Source organism: Halichoerus grypus, chromosome 2, assembly GCF_964656455.1.
Source record: "Halichoerus grypus chromosome 2, mHalGry1.hap1.1, whole genome shotgun sequence".
NCBI lineage: Eukaryota > Metazoa > Chordata > Mammalia > Carnivora > Phocidae > Halichoerus > Halichoerus grypus.
The window spans coordinates 106,798,497-106,815,260 of NC_135713.1; the positions used below are offsets into that span (position 1 = coordinate 106,798,497).

The following is a 16,764-nucleotide window of genomic DNA, read 5'->3' on the forward strand; positions in this document are numbered from 1 at the left end:
ACTGACAAAGCCTGTTCCCAATTATGATCTCATTTGAAGGCATTGGCTGGATGGTGTGCTAAATGCTGTGCCTCAGCAGAGAGAGCTTGGAGAAGGGTTGAGTCATGTGAAAACCCTAGTGGCAGCAACCTAATTTCCAGTCCTGGGGCTTAGGGGAAATTAGCCTGGCTTTATAGGGCTTGCCTTACAAGCTTAAACCCACTGGCTGTGAGCAAATGCCACAATCACCTTAACTGTCAAAAAGCATGGAGCCAGTGAACTGCACGATAAAAATAAATTTGCATCTTTGATATTCAATGCATGTGGAAAAATTGAGAAAAAGGAATTCTTCTAGTAACATTTCAACTCAAATATTTGGAAACCACTTTTCTTCTTTTTCAACTTTTTATTTAAATTCTAATTCACTAACATACAGTGCAATATTGGTTTCAGGAGTAGAATTCCGTGGTTCATCACTTACACACAACACCCAGTGTGGAGACCGCTTTTCAGTTGCAACCGCTCTGACCTCCTGTGAGCTGGGAAGGAAGGGAGCGGTACTGACAATGGCGGGTTCTACTGAGGCCAGGCTGCACTGTCCACTCTCAGAAGAATGTCGTTTTGGTTTTCTTTTTTTTTTTTTAAGATTTTATTTATTTGAGAGAGAGAGAGTATGAGAAGGGAGGAGGGGCAGAGGGAGAAGCAGACTCCCTGCTGAGCAGGGAGGCTGATGTGGACTCAATCCTGCGACCCTGGGATCATGACCTGAGCCAAAGGCAGACGCTTAACCCACTGAGCCACCCAGGCACCCCCAGGAGAACGGTTTTAAGAATCATTTAGGCTTCATTTTCGGGTAGGTTTTCATACTTGTGCTTGAATATGGGCCACGTCAGAGCATCTGAGCATTCCCTTACAACAACTTAATGAAGCAAGTTGATGGAGAGCTGGAAAGCTGCCTTCTCTCTCCAGGCTGCCCTCCTGCAGTGGCAGCTCCTGGGGGGATAAAGGGTCCTTTTCCATAAGGATTCAAATCTGCAAGGGGATTTGTGCCCCCTCTAGTTTTTCCCACAGAGGAAATTACGGTGACTGTGCTTTGTATTGCTTTCCCACGTGCGAAGAAAATGCAGTTGCAGTAAATCAACCAAAACTTTTTTTTTTTTAGTATCAGGATGAATGTGCTCATGCAAGAGGTGTGGAGCATAAAGTCATAGTAAAGGCCACAGTCCCAGTTCCATTTCTGAGCTTGTGATCTGGCTGCAGGTCTGATCTGACAAATAGCAGGAAACAATCCACTGCAGTTTACAATAATGAGTTAGATTGATAAGGATGGCTAAGGCTGTGAGAGTTCAGAACTGGAAAAATCAGAGAAGAACTTGGAACGAAGGGGAGACTTAAGCCGGGCTCCGACAGCTGGACAGGAAAAGGAGGACATTCCAGCTGAGTAGAATGAGAGCGTTATGGGCCACGGGGTGGCATGAATGCCGGGGCAGGGGCGGCGTTGCTGCGTAAGTACCATTAAGCAGCTAGGGGTCTCCCATAGAAAGTAAGCAAGAGGTTTACCGAATAAGCTTCTCAATAGAGGAGGTGTGAACAGCTCATAAGGTTAGGAATAAGAGGACCCTGCCATAAAAGATAATGTGGCAAATCCGGCCACCATGAACTGGGACTCAGCTGTAGTTAACACGTATCAGACTGTGACTCAGAATCCTACCTCTTGGAACATCCAGCATCCACACCAAGTCAGATTGAAAAGTCCTTCTGATATTTTCAGCTGAGGCGCAAACTGGATTTTGCACAACTGACTTGATTGCGATGTCGTCATTAAGATGACCCCCAAAAGAGACTAAACATTGACAAATATGTGAATTATTTAAAATTTTGGACTCTTTGTGGCAGGTATCCTAGGCCCAAAGAATACAGAAGTAATGAAAACGCGAAGCATTAGGGGTTTAAGGGCTGCTTATTTCTGAAAGCCTGAGGTGGCTCGGTTCTGAGAACTGAAGGACAGTGGCTAACACGGTGACTTAAGAGACAATCGATTATGGTAGAACCCCCATGGGGTCTACGTTTCCATCAAGCTAATCGCCAGTCTTCCCTTTGCAGGAGGTGGAGTGACTGAAAGTTGTGGATCTCTCTATAGCAAAGTCTGTCAGTTTGACCATGTTTAACGTTTAAAAAGGTTCAGCTTCACATATAGAAAACAGGCTGACATGCTCCACCCATCCCACCCCGACAAATCGGCCTCTGGTGTGGGGAACCAAGCCCTAAAGAAGGAAGCAGTGTGTGGAGACAGGGGCCATGTCTCAGGCAGAAGTCAAGTCAAAAAGCCAGATATTCTATCCAAGGCAACTTGAAAAAGTGGAGAAAGCCCCAGCATATGCAAATATCAGACGGTGGGGCCTCACAGCAAATGAGTTCCAGTACTTGCAAGAAGAGCAAGCAAGCCATTGGCGGAAGGTAGGGAATCTCCTTTCATAAATATTAAGGAATTTTTTTTTTTTTTTAAAGATTTTATTTGTTTATTTGATAGAGAGAGAGAACACAGGCAGGGGGAGTGGGAGAGGGAGAAGCAGGCTTCCCGCCGAGCAGGGAGCCCGATGCGGGGCTCGATCCCAGGACCCTGGGATCATGACCTGAGCCGAAGGCAGACGCTTAACGACTGAGCCACCCAGGCGCCCCAAATATTAAGGAATTTTTAATACAGTATTTATTTAGAGACAAGGAAATGGGAATAGTTAGCCCTTTCTGTTGGTTTCTTTTAAACTTCTGCTCCCAAACATCATTCTATGAGACAATTTTTAATATTACTGGAAAAACAGAAAAGCCCAAAGGGATCAAGTGAAATATTTACAACTGAGTGAAAACGGGAAGAAGAGAAAATGCTTTGACACATATTGAGACTCTTGGCTGCAAACAACAAAGGTTCTGTCAGGTTTCCTGGGAGAAACAGGAGGCTTACCAGGAGAATGCACGTGGAGGGCAAGCAGATGCTGAGCTACCAGGAAGGACAGCAGGTCAGGGGTCTGGTGCTCTCCCCTCTCTGTCCCATAGGCCCCCGATTCGGCCTCTTCTCTCCCCTGACCACCTTCACAGCTTCCTTGTAGTTTCTGCTCCCTCAACCCGCATGCGCAGGCCGTTAGAGCTCTCAGGCCCCTCTCTAATTGAGACCCTTCCGTCTGAGCTCTCTGCTACTAATGAGCATATTCTTGCTGCACTTTAATTTCTTAGAGGACTGAATCTGCCTGGCCCCATTCACCTATTGGTGCCAGGTTACATGATAGGCCATTTTCAGCCAATGCAATGGTCAGGTGTCTGCCTCTGGTCCAATTCCTAGGAGCAAATGAGCGGTGGGAAGTTAAAGGATGTGTTCGGGGCATTTCTCATTAGAAACGGCTGTGGTGGAACCAGCTCTGATTGCAGTCTATATTAAAAAGTAGTGATAACCAGCTCTTCTTCAGGACTAGCAAATGTGCTCTTAAACTTGAGCTTCAGGACATTTCTATTATTTTATTCCTTCAATCATTTATTCATTCTGACTCATCTTCTATCATAAAAGATTTGAGGTGGCTTACAAATCTATATATAATAAATAAGGATCAAATAGTTGAGAAATGTAGGCAAATTCTTATTTTTCTAAGAATAGAAAAATAAAAACCCAGGGACAAAATTTTCACCACATAGTACATAAAACTCAACTTTGGAAAATTACCAAAGGTAGGCCTTGAATTTGTCTCTAAACCTGAAACCTGCCAAGCTTAATAGCAATTGGCTAGATACAAGGCAAAAGTCCTGGCAGAAAATGTCATTTACATTCAAATAGGTTACTAGCCAAGCCTATGGAAGCCTACCCCTCCAAAGAGACAATCACTCTCTCGCTCTCTGTCTCTCTCTTTCTTTCTTTTTTTTTTTTTAAGATTTTTTATTTATTTGACAGAGAGAGAGACAGCGAGAGAGGGAACACAAGCAGGGGGAGTGGGAGAGGGAGAAGCAGGCTTCCCGCTGAGCGGGGAGCCCGATGTGGGACTTGATCCCAGGACCCTGGGATCATGACCTGAGCCGAAGGCAGACGCCTAACGACTGAGCCATCCAGGCGCCCCTGTCTCTCTCTTTCTAGTAATTTCTGGGCCACTGTGATGGGAAAGGAGACTCCAGATTAGGTCTCAAGGCTTCCTCTGGTTCTGGTCTCTTAAGGATGGTTGAGATTTCATTGACCAAGCAAGAGAACAGATCACTAAGAAGGCAAGATTTTATGTAGCTAAAACCAACCTCCAACATAACTTCAGTACATTGAAGGCTTACCCCCTTCCCTCCTCCCAAAATGGAGACATGGTTTGAAAGTTCAAAAGGCATGTCATAAATTTCTCACTTCTTTTTCATTGTTCATTGTAAGGCAAGAAGTATATAGGACGGCTGGCTCAGTGATTTTTCCACTCTCCAGTTTTTTGCCTATAGCATTTCTGACATTCTCAGATCTTCTGAGGCTCTTTATTTACTTTTTTTTTTTTAACTTTCTTTTGATTATAGAGCAGCAAAAAGCACTAGAAAGCTTGGCCCTGGTGCATAATGGACGAGTTCTATCCTAGAGTACCAGGCCTGACATGGCTGGGTGAGATGCACTGTGGGAGCTCTGGAAAGGGAAAGGGGATGTTCCTTCACAGGCTGGACTTGGGAATCATTCTATTTTAAAGGACAGCTGTTGTTCAATACTCGTTGAGCGGTGACCATGTTCTAAGTGCCACAGAAGCATGTATATGACTTGACATTTGAAAAGAGGAGACTAGTTTTTATAGGAACCGGTTATTTGATACGATGATTGTATGGAAAGGGGTAGAAAGGGATTCTTGGTGCTTTAACTCTTGCTAACTGAGAAAAATGTCACATAGATTGCCAAGATGGTGATCCTGAAAAACCATTTACAATATTCAATTAACAATAATTAAGGAACTCAGTGGGAAGCTCCTTACTGACTTGCTAAATAGCAAAAATTTGTACTTGGCATTCCCAGCGGGTGAGAGAAAAGATAATAAGTACCCAAAATGTAAAGACAATCGAAATGAAACCAATTATGACAAAATTATATTACTCAAATAGAAACACAAGTTGAATCAGGAATATTTAAGTTTTTGACAAGAAATATTAAAAAGAGATACAGTAACGTTTTAGCCATTAATTGATCATCTAATCTGGTGTAGTTCTGGGAAGGGAGCTGCTTTATAAACCTCCAAGTTTTACATATGCTGATAAGGGACCACAGTCTATTATAACAACCTCATATCTTTAGGAGCTAGTAAAGGCTAATTTTCTGTTAATATAGTTAATAATGAACCATAATTGATTCTATTACCAATGGTCTCGAAAAGACAGTTAGCTAGTCATTTAGCCCATCTTTTCACAATCACAGACTCACAAATACTAATGCTAATTTGATTTACTATATTCAACTTTCGCAATTTTCAACTATTCTCCACCAGCTAATTTTCTAAGGCATTACAACAAAGATTCTTTTTTTCTCCTACCCTTTTATAGTTTTTCTCTCCTGCTTTGTTACGATCCTTCGCTTCCCCAATAATTTCCCCTCCTCCACATATTTGAAATGGTACAATCAACCTCAGACTTGAAATAATCCTCCAATATCCAATCCAGTACAAGTCGAGGGTTGTCTGCATATGCTTATCATGGAGCAAATCTAAAGCATGGAAGACTTCTTAGGTTTCATTTAATCCAACCTTCCCATTCCTCCATGCATATGTATTTATATGCACATTTCACACTGACAAATACTTAACTCTACAAACCTAACCTAGTCTGATCTCTGGCAAGGAAAAAAAACAAATCATTAGTACATTCATCATTAATCCAGCAAGCATCTATAGAAGTTTTCCTCTGGTGGACTCTTGTGTATGTCCAAACCTCTGTTGGGCGAACTGAATCTTTGGGTTTTAAATATTCGGTTTAAGTATTTAATACTTTAATATTTTTAATATTAAATATTTTAAATGATTGGTTTGAAAATTAATAAATGAATAATAAATAAAACCTTTAAGTATGTTTGAACAAAACCCTCATATTTATTATCACAGAGCTAAGCTCAATCAATCTTTTCATATGAAAATAACTCTGAGGAAGGCATAAATCACAGCGATCTTGCAGAGGTAAACCTATCTGTTTGTGTGTTTGCGTGTGTGTGTAAATATAAACAGATGTGTATATATATATAAATATGTTTTTCAAAAACTTGATCATACTTTTCTGTGGCTTGCTTTTTTTCTTAATATGTTACAAATATCTTTCTATTCCAACTAATAGATACCAATTTTACCAATTTAATGGCTACATGATGGTATGGTTGTAGTTTACCTCATTTATCTTCTGTTGTTCAACATTTAGGCTCTTCTGGTTTGCTTGTACACACATCTTTACATACTTATCTGAGATCTACTCATTCAACTGGGATGAATTTCTGCAGGTCATAGAGTTAAACCTTTAAATATATATTGACAATTCGCCCTCCAGAAAGGTGGTTTTATTTTGCATGGGTAGTGTATGAAAGTGTCAAATAACCCATCCAGTACAACTCAGGTTTTTCTTTATATGATAGATGAAAAGAGGTATCTGGTTCCATTTGTATTCTTTGGTTACTAGTAAGGTTGAAAATGCTTTCATATGTTGAATAGTCATTTCTCATTTAGTAAATTCCCAGAACACGTTCTTTGTTCACTCTTATATAGTAAGGAGACCCTTTATTATGTACATCTTCAGTCTTACAAATGCTTTTCCCGGTCCGTATTTGGCTTTTAAACTTGTTCCCAGGATTTTTTTCTGGCTATTTTTGTATGCTAGTTTTTAAAAAATAAATGTTAAAATCAGTTTTTAATACATTTCAAAAAATAATTCCATTTGGGAGACTGATAGAGGTTTTGTCAAGTTTTTTTTTTTTTTTTTTTTTAAGATTTTTTTTTATTTATTTATTTGAGACAGAGAGAATGAGAGAGAGCGAGCACATGAGAGGGGAGAGGGTCAGAGGGAGAAGCAGGCTCCCTGCCGAGCAGGGAGCCCGATGCGGGACTCGATCCAGGGACTCCAGGATCATGACCTGAGCCGAAGGCAGTCACTTAACCAACTGAGCCACCCAGGCGCCTGGTTTTGTCAAGTTTTGAAAACAGTTTTAAATGTTGGGTATGGACTCTGGGCAATGGAAGCTCCTTTGGCCGTCTGTCATTCATTGAGTGCCTCCATATGGCAAGTGCTAAGCTAGCCGTCATGGGGGCTACTAGAATGTTTACACCTGATCCCTGTCTTCAGATCTATGCAGAACAAACAAGCAACACAACTCCTCACAGTTGACTATGAGTAAACATGAGAGGATAGGATAGCAGTAGCTTTGGAGTTGAGAGTCTGACAAACTGGTTGTTGAGAGGAACTTGGGGGAAGATGTGTGGTTGCTGGTGAGCCAGTTGGTTTGCTTCAGTGGCATGACTGGTTTAACTTGGGGATTTTGTAGATGAATGTGCCACCTTCAATTACACCCTGTGTCTCTTTCAGCGTATATATCTATTCTGATCCAGTAATGGATTCTCCCTTGGAGCAGAGTGCCGACTTGGTCCTACTAATCCTGGCCATCAGGATATTTTCTTCACTCAAACAAAAGCAATGACCTGATCTAAGGTACTTTACTAGGGAGAACGCCTGCCGACCTCTAAGATTTCCATCAAAATCATAGTTTGCCAAGGTGTAAGCTGACCGCATCCTTTATAGGCGTGTGGATCAGCCAGCTGGCAAGTCCTGGCCACTACTCTCGCCAGGCAATCAGCCAACAACACAGGACTCTGAGCAAGATTCATTCCCACTGCAACATTTATTCTATTTTATTTTCTGAGGTGTTAGCTGCATTCTGTTAATTGGGACCTTTTGCAAAGTCTTTCAGGCACTTTGAAGTGTCCGTTCTCCCATCAATTTCTGGTGAAAATTTATAGTCCTGTCACATGGGTCTTCAGCAAGAAATCTGTAAAAAGAGTGAAGGTGATTTTTTTTTTCCTTTACCTAACTCAGTGTAGCAGAAATGAGGCAGGGGAACTGTCAGTCATTTCTAAGGATGCCAATTTTCACTGCTTGACAATCTTAAATGTAAAATTTCAGCTATTTGATGATATGCCTGAACATAGCCCATCCCCCGGATCCGATGATAAGTGTTGAACAGCAGGTTTGGGGCCCTTTGCTTAGGCATGATAATTTAGGGAAATAGTTAGCTCATCAAAATTGGCTGGGTGCCCTGTTTTCATATTATCCAGACAGAAGTCACTGAACCACAACTTTGCTGCTTAGAAACAGGCAGTAAACGGGAGGGAGTGGGGAACTATGAATAGTTACCATAACCAGTCATGAAGTGCACTTTACACTCAAGGATGAACTATCACATGTTAAGTTGTACCCACAGATACGTCTGGGAGAGCACTCCACAGATCTGCTGGCCGAACTCTGGTCTTTGCCAGCCAGCTGACCTGAACCAAGACCGAGGACGCTGGGAACCAGAGGTTCTTCGCATGTGAGAGAGAGAGCCAATTGATGGCTTCTAAGTTCTCAAGCTCCGTGTTCTGAGGACTTGGTTGAAGAACTACATTCATCATGTCTCCATTTGGGTAGACTCTACTTTTAAAATGTCACTCTTTAAAACGAGAAACCTAAAACTCATGAAGCAATGACTATTTATTCAGTCTCCGCATGTGGTTCAGCAGAGCATACCCTCTGTCTCACCTTAAGAAGTTCACGTGCTCACAGTGGGTGAATAAAGGCCGGGCACAACTACCCACGGGCTGAGATAAGAGAGGTGCAGAGGACTGTGGGGTTTGGAAAATCACAGATGTGACCCTTTCCAGCTCCTTTGTTCGAAGACTGAGCCCGTGAGAGCTGGCTGGAGACTGCAAGCGGGTTTCATGGAGTATTCGGCATTTGCTGAGAACCTTGCACGAACGTGAGATTTCCAAGAGATGAAACTGAGGGAATTCTAGGCAGAGAGAACAGAATAAACACAGATGCAGACATAAGGAAGTTCAGACAATATTTAAAGAATTCCTGAACTCAAACACCTAGAGACAACAAATCCAATTTGTTTGCAATCCAGGTTAAGGTATTAATTTATCTTTTCTGCAAATATTTATTGACTACCCACTGTGTAGGACACACCACACTTGGCGCTATAAGACATCCAAAGATGACTCAGGAAGTTCAAGTATAGGTTTAAACTAGGATTTTAAATAATAAAAGAAATATATGCATATTTTGCATAAAATATGGAAAACAGAAGAGGACAAAGAGCTAAATTAAAAATCACCTACCTTATTTAAGTTTATAGACTTTGAAAGTAATGTCTCATCTAGCACACAGAAGCAAAGATATAAATTTGGATGAATACAGAAGCAATCACTGATTAGCTCAAAGCAACATTTAAATTGATCTTTCCAGTGAAAAGGCATTAGAAAAAGCAATCTAAAGAACACCTGTTTAGATGCAGTAGAATCAACAATTAGGTTCTTCAGGGAATGAGGAGTTTTCAGCCGCCTTTACTCCAATGAGAAGCAATAGAGCTTAGCATTTTTATTACTGTAATCAAGAACATTAAGGGGACCAGAGGAAAATATTCACACCCACCTCTTAATCTTCGAGAGGAGGCAAGTCCCTTAAGCCACTCACTTAATTAAGCACAGGCTGGGGTTGGGGGAAGGGGTCCTCTGTAGGATTCTCCCTGTGACTCTTCCTCAGAATCTGGGCTCTAGACTTTAGAGTAAAAGAAAAAAAAAAATACGGTTTCAACTTCCAGACCCAAGGAGACCCAGGCAGTGAACGTGACTGGCGTAGAGGCGGAAGAGGTATGCTCAGTGCCTCCATATAGCCTCTAGTCTAGAGTGGGGGGTGCCATCCCCCAAGTGTCAGTGTGCAGTGGGCGCTGCATGACTCCCGGGAGCGGCATTCGCAGAGACCCTGATGGGCGTGCCAAGCGGGAAAGCGTGGCTTCCCCCCTTCCTGTCCCCTCTTCAGATGCCTTCCTAATAGTAACAGAAATAATGGTAATAACAGCTAGCATCTATTTAGCGTTATGTGCCAGATTCCATGCATTTTCCGTGCAAAATCCCGCTGATTCCTTGCAACCACTCCATGAGCAAGTAATATAAATATCCACATTTTGTAGATACTAGAGTGATCACCCAATAAAGTATTATCCCAACTGGGACACTTTTTGAGAGCAAAAGGAGGTGCTGTTACTACTGATAGTGGGACAACAGGTGTAAACCAGGACTGACCCAGGGGAACCAGAGCACGTGGTCCCCCTGCAGATAAGGCTGCTCAGGTGCAGAGTCAAGGCCAAGGATACTTGGCAGTGTTAACCTCAGAATGTTTCCACTGAACAGCTTTCGTCCTTGTGCCAGGCCTTCCTGTGCTTCAGTGTTTTTATCTGTAAAATGGGGGTGATGAAACGACTTCATACAGTTATGGAAGGATTTAACCAGGGTGAAGTACCTAAGGGATGGATAAGAACTCAAAGCAAGAGCCACTAAAAACCTCAGTTCCCTCTCTAGTGCCCCTGCGGAGTCCAGGCCTCCGGAAGCTCAGGCAAGGCCTTTCACTTCTGTGGCCCTCAGCTGGTTCGTGCAGGTAAGAATGGGGCTGAACTGAGGGCAAACATCCCTTTCTACTCGGACATTCCTCCTTCTCTGATTCCTCTGGAGTTCATCTATGTTCACCCACATGCAAGGAGAGGAATGCCCCCCTCTCTTCTGCTTTTAGTTCAGAGAATGGAGTCCTTTTGCTTATGCTTACTTTCATTCTCTAGTGCTTTCCCTAGGTGGTGGAAATGGTGAACCTGGGAGACCTTTCTCTCCCCTCTTCTTTCCGTTACCTTTTGCTTGTGCTGGAGCTCCTGATGTGGCTCCCTTTTCAATGTGGGGCGGAAATACCAGGGAGCAAGCTGTCAGGCTGGTCAAGGAATCCCGTTTGGATCACGCCTATGACCTTGTCCTTTCTTGGAGCCACAAAATGTCTGTATGAGAAAAAATAGGCTACAAATTGCATTCAAAGGTCACATTATAATGCCTATGTGAGGACCATTTTTCCTAAGAACAAACACTGGAATTTCATTGAGAATGAAACACAGGAATGAATCAAAGGCAGTGGGCGGAAGGAAGAGCATGCGGGCTTGTGCTTAGGAGATGGTTCCTCGCCACCACCACAAACCCTCGGGGCAGGGTAGCCTCCAGAAAAAGGCAAGGACACTGGAGCATGCTTTTTCCTTTCCTCCTGCCCCCCCTCCCTTCCATATCTCAAAGATAGTAATGGAGCACCAATGATGTTGCTTTCAGGAACTGTGCTAGGCTCTGAGGGTTGGAGTAGAGGAGAAAGTAGACAGACACGGTCTCTGCCTTCACAGAGCTTCCATCTTCGGGATGAGAGAGAGGAAAATCTAATTACCACATGAAAATGTGTCAGTGGGACCCTGAGAAGCACCGTGGAGGAGAACTACATCGTGCCATAGTGAGGTCTGACCTAGTTAGGGAGGCCACGCAAGGTCTCCCTGAGGAAGTGGGGAGGCTCCTGCGGAGACGGGAAGGATGAGTCGGCATTCCGGGCAGAGGAAGCAGCTTGTGCAGAAGCCCTGAGGTGAGAGGAAGCTCCGAGGGTTTGAAGAACTGAAAGAAGGTCAGAGTGTCTGGAGCTCTGAGAACAGGGGGATGGGGTACAGGATGGGGCTGGAGAGGGACATAGGGCCTGTAGGCCTCTTTGAGCATTTAGGATTTCCCTAAAAGCCACGGGGAATTTCTCCAAGTGTTTTCAGCAGTAAGTTGAAGGATCAGAGTTTATTTGAAGATGATTGCTCTAGGAAAATAGGTTCAAATGAGTCAAGAAAGGAAGCGAGGGAATAAGGAAATAAGGAATCACGGTAGCTAATGTTTATGGAACATGTTTTACTACGGGCCAAGTATTGGCCTATGAACTTTATACACAGCTCATTTAATCCTCACACAGCCCTATGGGCCAGACGCTACTATCCCTCACTTTTCACGGAAGAGGAGATTGACACACAGGAAAATTGGGCCAGCATTGGTTAGCTAGAAAGTGCTGGAACCAGGCTGTGACCCAGCGGTCCATCTCCAGATCCCACAGCTCAGCACTCAGTCTCGACAGCACAGATGCTCCTTCCTGTCCTCAGGCCAGGCAGGAGCCGAGGCAGTAGCAGGGGGCTTGTCCCTGGCTAATGGCTGTGGACAGACAGACCCTACGGCTATTAAGTGGCAAGAACTGAAAAGACTCAGGCCGGCAGCTGGAGTGAAGAGAATCCCAGGTTCCTGTGTGGGAAGAAGGTGGGAGGGGTTGCAGCAGAGGGGGCTCCGGATGGGCCCAATTGGAGGTGGGGAGCTTGGGTGGATTGTAGGGACCTCCTTACAGTTCTGGACCTAAGGAAAAGAAGACAGCTTTGGAAACCCAGTGTGAGCGCTCAGGTTTTCTTGCCTTCTTCTCCTCTTAGTGGGAATTCCGTGCGGTCCGCTAAGACTGAACCACTTTAGTTCTCTTCTTTTAAAAGCTAGGCCTCCACCATTTCTTTCCTGCTTCATTTATTCAACATGGTGTTTAAATTCTTTTAGTTGGTAAAAGGTTTGCTTTCGCTCTGACTGCATTCCTAGAAATTCTGTCTGAATTTTGCTTGGATTCACATGCTCCTGGATTGCATCCCCCCTTCTCAGAATTAATCTGAACAAATAGCCATGTTTTCTAGCTTCCAAACACTGTTCCAAACGACGATTGACGCTCCTAATTCTGACGCTGGTCAGCTTTGAGCCTCAGAAGGTATACACTGTTTTATCTCAGTGGTGCACTTCAGGTATCTATGTGTTCAAATTTAAGCAAAATGAACTGTTCTTACGTACAGCTGCCACTAAAATACATTTTTAAATACACAGTTCCTACTCTCTTGCCTCAAGATTAGTTTTGGAAAACTTGCTAAAAAACAATCTTCTTACAGATTTTAAGTTCAAACTACTGGACCACACAAACCAACTTGGCAGAGCTGTTCTCTGATACACATATGTGCATTTACACACACACACAGTTTTAAAAAGGAAGATGAGGGGATGTAGTATTGCAAAATTTCTGTAAATTCTAAAATCTATCACCAGACAGACAGTTTTAACAAATTAGTCAGAATTATAATTCTAACTTTGTAGGGTACCTCTGGCTAAGCTATCTCTCCCCTAATGATTCCACAAAAGCAGCTAGACTCCATTTAGGCTTCTTCGTTAAAATGCACTGGGAAGTGGGGGTAGATCGTGCATTCATCAGTTCCTGTAATGGTTACTGGGTGCTTACTAGTGCCAGGGACTGTGGGAGGGGGCACAGTGATGTGCTAGAAGGGGCATAAGCTCCATCTTAAATTTCAATCTTATTGGGAGAATCGGACTAAAGAAGCAATCAAATTCAGAGTTCCTGGAGGAAGAGAGCTGTAAGCCAAGACCTGAAGGATGAGTAGAAGTTATCCTGGAGAAGAGAAGAAGGAAAAAGAAGAGGCAGAGGGAATGCCATATTCAAAGACTCAGAAGTGAGCAAGAACAGTGGGCATTAAAGAACTGTGAAGTCCAGTAGGGCTGGGTCTTAGAATGCAAGAGAGGGGTTGGTGAATGAGACCAGGTCCCAAAGGGTCTTATAACCATGTTAAGGAATCTGGAATTTATCCTGAGGGTAGAGGGAAGCCCTTGAAAGGGTTATAGCAGGGAGTGTGGAGAATCGAATGAGGAGAAGCTATTTTAATGACCCAGAGAAAATGGTGGCCTGCACTAGGATAGCAGCTGAGGGGAAGATTCAAAGGGTTACTGGAAGGTTGGCCAGAGGAGAGCAGGGGAGGGGCAAGGTGACAGGACAACTTCCAAGTCTCCGGCTTGGCCAACTGGACGGATGACAGAGCCATCCACTGAGAGAGAGAGGGCATGGGGTACCTGATGGGGGGGGAGGGGGCAGAGAGAGTGGTGTCAGACAGGTTTCTGCAGGCTGAGGCTGAGGTGCCTGTGGGACACCCAAAGTAGATGACCACTACCAGCAAGGTAGTTATTTAATTCGCTAGTTAGTTATTGAGGGATCTAGACTAAAGATAGAGACATGTAACTGAAGCTAGCTGAAGGAGCAGATGAGAATGTTCAAGAAGAGGTGTCCAGTGATTTTAGCAACATGGAAGTCACTTGTGATTTTGAAGGGGCAAGTTCAAGGAGGGTGGTGGAGACAGAAGGCTGGTTGCAGGGCGAGCACAGGGAGAGGAGCAGGTAATAGGCAGTGTAGACATCTCTTTCAAGAAGTTTAACGAAAAAGGAAAAGAGGGTCTGGGGCAGCTGCTGGGTGGTGGTTTTAGATCTGGGAGACTCTGGTGAATTTAAGTATCAATGCTAAAAATTCAGGAGGGAAGAAGGGGCTGAGAGCTCAGCAAAGAGAGGCATAGGGGAAGCTGGGGATGACATCCAGGGACTGGGGAAGGTAAAGAAGGTGGAAGGATAAGTGTGGGAGAGGAAAGAGCATAGGCTTGGCTGTGGGGACGGGCTGAAGATGTTCTCACTGAGGTTTCTATTTGTCTGTTAGTGCAAGGCAAGAAAATCTGTTAAGATGGAACTTATTCTTTTCCTCACAGTTAAAAAAAATCCAAAGTAAAACAAGATTTCATTTTTTTACCTATCAGATTGGCCAAAATAAAAATATTCACTAAGTCCACCCCACTATGAAGGATACCTTCTTTAATCTATTTCTCATGCATACACAAGAGTGTCTACTAGGGAAAATGAGGGTTCATTTTACTGATCAAGGTGAGTGGCCACAGGGGCCGGCCCAGAGGAAGCATTACTTCTGGGTGTTGTCTGCGAGGGTGTTTCCAGACGTGATTAGCATTGGAATTGCTAGGCTCAGTAATGTAGATTGTCCTCCCCAGTATGGGTGGTCATCACCTAATCCGGTGACAGCCTAAGCAGAACAAAGGCAGAGGAAGGAGGAATTTGCCCGTTTTTCTTGCCTCACTGCTTGAGCTGAAGTGTGTCATCTTCTTCTGTCCGGGGACTGAGATTTACACCATCAGCCCCCCTGGTTCTTAGGCCTTCAGATTTGGGCTGAATTACCACCACTGGATTTCCTGCGTCTCCAGCTTAGACAGCGTATCTTGAGACTTCTCCGTCTCCATAATCGTGTAACCAGTTCCTCATAATAAATCTATGTGTCTATATATATCCTATTGTTCTGTTTCTCTGGAGAACGCTGACTAATATAATGCCCATGCCCATTTTTCTACTAGGTAGTTGGTCTTTTCCCTATTGATTTTTAAGAGTGGAGAAGGTTTGAAGTAGGCTTTACGAAAGGGAGAAGACATGAAGAAGGTTGGTGTTTAGGGCAGCCACCACGCTGCATCCGGAGCTAAGTACAGAGCTCTGCAGGTCTCCTCACATTGAATAGCTTTTCCCTCAACTGTCTGTTTGCAGCCTGGCCTGTGATTTCTTTCTCCTAAAGGTTTACAATTCCCTGAGGCCATTGCTGACCAACAGGCCTGCAGTCCGAGTAGGAAGGAAGGAAGGCCCTATTCTTTTGAGTTCCCATTGTGAGCCCGTGGGTGGGTGGGAGGGAGGCAGAAGTGCCTAAATCCCTGAATCAGCTCCAGGAATGGACTAGGGGCCTCCTTGCTGGGTTTTGGTGTTTACTCTGGGCACCAGTTCCCCCTACTTGATCTAAAGGGTGTGGCCTTCCAGACCCCCCCGTGAACCAACCCATATCAGCTCTACTGGACACTGTCCTTCTGGAGGCAGATCTTGATGCTGCCTGCCCCAGCTGGGTGCCTTCCTACGTGTAGTGACAGCTACTCTCTTTGTCTACACACAGTCCTAGGCCCAAGGGCCAGACAGCACAGGGCTGAGGATGCAGGCAGGGTGGGACTGGGCTTCCTCAGCAGGTAGCTGTCTCCCTCCCGCCCTTTTGCATTTTCCAGAGTCCCACAGATGGGAGTTCGGAGCCTGGAAGGCGTGAGAGGCCAAGTTATGGAAAAGTAAATGGAAAGCCCAGCACGTACCCTTTCCCAGGGCAGAACTTCGAGCTTCCGGCTACTCATGAAGCCTGAAAGTGGTGTGCAATGTTTTTTAAAGCTGTCATCATAACATTCAAATCACAGAGTTAAAAAAGGGCCTAAGTAATAAAAGGATAGAAACACATTTCAATCGTTTATTAGCACACGGGATGTGCCAGGTGCTGTGCTAAAAGGCTTTACATACATTGGCCCTTACACAACCCTATAAGATAGTGACCATTATTATCCCCATTTTACAGATGACAAAAGTGGGGCTTAGGGCTGCTAAGTAACTCTCCCTAAATCACAGGGCAAGTAAGTGGCAAAGAAGGCATTTGAACCTAGCGCTAATGTGGAAACTCACAAACCCAGCATTAGGCTAGGGCATTGTGCGTCCTGCTGATCCCATCAGTGCAGATGTGCCCAGGGAGGCCCCAACTGACTGGCGAGTGTACTTGACGTTGCTCAATGCTCTGCAGATTCCTCTTTTCCTAAGAAAGAGCCCTGCCTAAGAGTTCTGCCCCAGGAAACTCAGTCACATCACAGGTTTTCAAAAACAGACCCACCTTAATAAACAGACACTTTCCCTGAGTCCACCTGAGCCTCTCTTGTTTGGTGACCAGATGAAGGACATGCCCTGGGTGCATGATGGCTCCACCCACTGCAATAATTACAAAAAGGGAGATTCACATCACAGATCCTAATATTCAAATGCATTG

The 16,764-nt window shown here is 44.2% G+C and overlaps 1 long non-coding RNA gene across 17 annotated transcripts in view; it reads right to left on the bottom strand.

Moving 5' to 3' along the window:
- Positions 1–606: 606 nt before the first annotated feature.
- LOC118541464 (uncharacterized) overlaps positions 607–16,764 on the bottom strand; it is a 109,933-nt gene continuing 93,775 nt past the window's right edge. For 12 of the 17 annotated variants that reach the window (XR_013445801.1, XR_013445795.1, XR_013445794.1 and 9 more), the window contains 5 exons: positions 16,612–16,706; positions 10,871–11,011; positions 9,625–9,750; positions 8,731–8,980; positions 607–7,981 (listed from right to left, as the gene is read on the bottom strand). This is a non-coding gene — a long non-coding RNA (uncharacterized LOC118541464). Of the gene's footprint in view, positions 7,982–8,730; positions 8,981–9,624; positions 9,751–10,870; positions 11,012–16,051; positions 16,165–16,611; positions 16,707–16,764 lie in introns of all 17 variants that reach the window. The other 5 variants (XR_004920131.2, XR_004920132.2, XR_004920133.2 and 2 more) reach the window with 3 other exon arrangements.